The sequence below is a fragment of the Nothoprocta perdicaria genome, unplaced genomic scaffold, assembly GCF_003342845.1.
Source record: "Nothoprocta perdicaria isolate Ctin4 unplaced genomic scaffold, notPer1 scaffold_72, whole genome shotgun sequence".
NCBI lineage: Eukaryota > Metazoa > Chordata > Aves > Tinamiformes > Tinamidae > Nothoprocta > Nothoprocta perdicaria.
The window spans coordinates 2,332,130-2,336,658 of NW_020455999.1; the positions used below are offsets into that span (position 1 = coordinate 2,332,130).

General features: G+C 51.3%; 1 long non-coding RNA gene across 1 annotated transcript; it reads left to right on the forward strand.

Annotated features, from left to right (window-relative positions):
• Positions 1-1,328: 1,328 nt before the first annotated feature.
• Positions 1,329-3,414, forward strand: LOC112957486. The gene is made up of 2 exons (XR_003251227.1): positions 1,329-1,452; positions 3,096-3,414. It is a non-coding gene; the product is annotated as an uncharacterized LOC112957486 (long non-coding RNA).
• Positions 3,415-4,529: the final 1,115 nt, after the last annotated feature.

Genomic DNA, 4,529 nt, shown 5'->3' on the forward strand with positions numbered 1-4,529 from the left:
TTTAGTCTTCTTGGAATGTATAGATAATTGGGAACTTTCCCACCACCGGAGGCATGGGGTCAGGGGGAGATGGAGAAAATAAGCAAGGTTTTAAGGAGCATGCAACAGCGGGCCATGAGGAGCGGTGCCAGGCAGAGGCAGCGCCAGGGATGCTGCGCTGGCCACCTGCGTGCAGTTTGTTGGCTTTTTTGCTTTTTTCATCTCCCTTAGTTCTGTCAACTCGCTGCATCCAACAACAAAACTGGGCCCACCCCTTTCTCATGACTATAAAACGCGGGGCAGGCCCCAGCTTGCCCAGTGGTGGACTGGGCTGTAGCACGGCGGCTCGCCGAGGGAGGCAGGGGTCCTGCGGCACAGCGGGCGCAGCGCCGCGCTCGCAAAGCTGCTCGCACAGGCCTGCAAGCCAAAGGCTGCTCACACAGCACCCTGCCCCGGCGGACACACGTGGCTACGTTTGCGCCGGCTGGGACGCTCGGCAGCTCCGAAATAACCTGGCAGTTTGTGATCCGGAGCCGCACGCACCGTTGCCTGATCCCTCTCCCCTCCATGCACCCCAGCGCGGGCCCTGGCTTCTCCTTCTGCTGCACTTTGGTTGCACACCAGTTGCATCACAGCACGTCGCCAGCCCCGGGCCTGCCTTCGGCTCCAACACTCCTGGAGGGAACACTGACAAAGATGCCCCGAGAGGMGGGAGTCACAGAGGTGGCCAGGGCTGCGGGCCAAGCTGCACAGTGGGATCCACTCATCAAACAGGAACGACTCAGAGCGTGGAGAACACACTGCTATCAAGGACCTTCTTAGAGGTTTGGAGCAAGGGAACAACTAGTTGAGAGACAAATGCTTCATGCCCACTAGGAAACGCTCTTCCCTATCATTCCATATTGTTTCACTGGATTGAATATTTCTTGCTGAAGAAAGAAATAGTTTGGGAAGCTGAGTTTGGGAAGCTCAGATGTTCACAGAACAACTGGCTGAGCCCATTCCAGGGCTCGTTTGACATGGGCTGCTGTCTGAAGGCTTTGAGTAGTTGGTCCTCCCTGTTGTCAGGAAGCTTTTTGCACATGGCATCTCCYTGCTCTGCCATGGCTCTGCACACAGCACACGCACAGAACACCAGTGAAGCTAGAAAGTGGAAGGTCTGCCATAGGATGTGTATACGTRACCTTTTTTCAGGTGCTTTAACTTCAGAATTAGCCTCCTGCCAGGACTGGCAAAGCCAGGTGCCTGCAGAGCCCCTCTAATGGATGCTTTTCACACCTGAACAACCRTAACGACAGAGCCTATTTTAGCAGCTTGAGCTGAAACCATGGCAAGGGTTTGTGAGCAGGAGGACTTGGCAGCTCCAGCACAGAGACCTCTAACTACAATCAAATTTCCCTTCAATTTGGACTGATGAGTGAGTGCTGTTTATGTTAGGCAGGCTTCATTGAGGAGGTCAGCCCATGAGAGCAGGTAAGGGGCTCAGAGAGTGGCTTGTCACATTTGCAAAGATGCAGTGAATGTCTTAAAGGTAGTGTGCAGGTGTGGAGAGCAATCAAGAGCTGAGCTAAGCTTCAACTCTGTGAACCAGCTGGCTCCTCCAAGGAAGAAGTAGGGATAGCTGAGGAACTGTCCACATGTTTAAATACAGTAACTCCTCCTGGAGGGCCTGGAAGGACTGTGCAGTCTTGGGGAGCAGCAGAGCTTTTGTGTGAGGCTGTCTCAGGGCATCCCACCTCTGCAGCAGCAGCCCCAGCACCCTGCAGCTCCCCATATGTCTGCCTCCAGCCCTCTGCTGAGCCCCCAGGCTGAGCACTGTGCTGCAGAGCGAGCCCTGAGCAACTGTCTCCTTCTCTGGTCTCATTTTTTACCTTCAGGACAGCTGGATCACGCATTTATTTTTATGTATCAGTGTGCTATGTGTTTTGGTGATGACAGGTAACAAGAGCTGGACTCGACTTGCTCTGAGCTCAGCAGCACAGCATTTACTAGCGTGGTCAGGCCAATATAAATATTTACTACTGGTGCTCTATTTTGATCAAATGCCCTGGGCTGGCTCTGTGCTCAGCTGCTCCCAGCAAGGACTGCTGCAGCTCTGCAGCCCGCCTGGCATTGCTGCTTCCAGAGGCTGCCCAAGCGCCTGCTCGGCTTGGGTTACAGCAGCAAGGACAAGAAAGGCGAGTGCAGCCCCAGCGCAGGGGCAGCTCTGCAATTAGCACAGGCCCCAGCTGATCCCTCTGCCACGCTCCTGCCCAGCTGCAGACAAAGGCTGGGRAGAGAGGGAAAGTGGGCAGAAAGGGAGGGAAAGGGGAGCTGGGGGAGGGGAGGCAAGCTGGCAAGGAGGGAAACAGGAGCTTTGTGGAGGGAGTTTGTAAATGGGCAGGATTGCCTCATGCTGAAGAAGGCATGTTCCTGGGAGGCACTGCTGCTGGGGAAAGTGTTCACACACTAACATGCTCCCCAAACAGCAGGTCCAGAAAAACCCCTGCAGCCTGTGCACACCTCGAGGGCAGGAGCAGATGGCACAATGCATTTGAATCCCAACAAATCAGTTCTCCTACATGACTGTTGCACGATRAACAAAAAAGCAGAGAGTAGTGCCACCTGTGTGGCTCTGAAACCAGGCACAGCAGCTGAAGCATGAACCAGACAGGCAGTGAAGGAGAAAGAATGAGGTTGAGCTCTCCCCAACCGGGTGAACTAAACCAGGTGTGACCTGAAAGGGACTATGTCAGCACCTCTGAGTGTGCAGAGCAAAAGCAGGAGGAAGGCAGGATGCCAGGGAGTGCCCAATGCAGAGCATGACACTGCCATCCTGCTGCTCTGTGAGTGCCCAGGCAGTCTGCTGGTGGCTGGGCTCTGCCTGAGCCAGCCCRGCTTCCTTCACTGCAGGTGACTGTTATGGTTGCTCTTGTTTGGATTGACATGGAGAATGGAGAGGACAGCTGCCTCTGCCATGCACAAAGAGTATTTCATTGAGGGGTTGCTCCAACACTGTTCAAACTTGGCCTGCCAACACTGAAATTGCATCTGGCAGAGCATCGTGTTGCAGCCATGCTTGGCAGAAGCGGGGCTGCTGTAATCTCAGCTTAGTTGTTTGCTGTTTGTCTTGCCAGGCTCTTCAGATATGTGCTCTTCTGAAGGCAGTCCAGCAAAATCAATCAATAAGCAACCACTGTTTTCCTGACCACTGTACCGCATGGCTGCAAAAATGCAAGAGAGTCATTATTTTAGAATATCAGACACCAAACAGTTGTTTTGTTTCCTAGTTTATAGCCACCTAATCCACTGGGAGGAAGAAAGTTGGGTTTTGATGTAAGTTTCTTTTTGCAACCTGGGGCTACTCACCATAACAGAATCATTCATGCTTCTGATCTGGAAGACATCCATGGAGACCTCTGTGCGGTTGGAGACCTCATGGCTGCCTGTGTGATTGGATGGAGGGAGGTCAAAGTAGGTGCTATCTGGTTCCCTGGGGGGGGGGAAAAAAAAAGTGTGACAGTTTTCCATCTCTCTAACACAGTCTGCACCTATAATACCCAAGAACTTGTGGTGTCCTTGAACCCTGCCTTGTTCTCAGCTCCCCTTCCATCCTCTGCTTTATTGTCACGTGCCAAAGCAGMCAAACTGTTCTCTTACAGATGAAGAGAGACTTAGTAAGTGTTTTGTCTACTTGGCTACTCTGGTCTGTCATCTTGAGATGATTAAGCTATAGGATGACAAGAGAGAAAGAGGATGAAATGAAGCACAGCCCTCATTCCCTGTTTGGYTACTGTCAGGCTCAAAGGTCTGAACAGTTGCAAAAATGCCAGTGTGATAGGAAAATTCTTAACTTTTGAAATCAGAYACTCAACCAAATTAAGCAGCTAGCAGGCTTCATAATGTCATGAGTGGGGACAGAGCGTTCTCCCAGGCTTGGTTCCAGCATCTCTTGCCTCACCCCTGGGAAGAGAGCACCCATCGAAAGAGAGGACTTTTGTTCCCCATTCATCCCGGGGCACTGTGCCTACAGAAGGACCTAGGCTATGAGTGTGCCCTGATACTGATCCTGGCTGTGCAAGAAAGACTGCCATGCTGTGGTAACTGTTTGCAGTGCTTGCAGCGCTGCTTTGCATTTACAGTATACATACAATAGCTGGCCTTTGCATGGCTCTTCTTTTCAGAAGCAGCTTCCAAAACCTGGAAATGCCATATGTGGCATCCAGCTTTCTGCAAATGCAAACTCTAGTCTTTGAACTATCTACCATCATTGAGACAAGGATTTTGGCAGATGAGATAGTCCAGGAAGATATCTGAGTCTTGGAGCAAAATTCTGACTATGAAGAATGAATATGTGAGAACCAGAGCATACGGAAGGGATGTATCTCCTCTCAGGTCGTATTAATATATCTGCTGGTATAGACTATAAAGCAAAGAACTATTTTGACCTCAAAATACTCTTAACAAAAAGAGTCAAACACCACTTACAGTGTGCTCCAGAGGTGTTCAAACGTTGTACCTTCATCAGCTGGAGATGACTGAGACATCTTCACAGAAGGAGAGTCTGACAA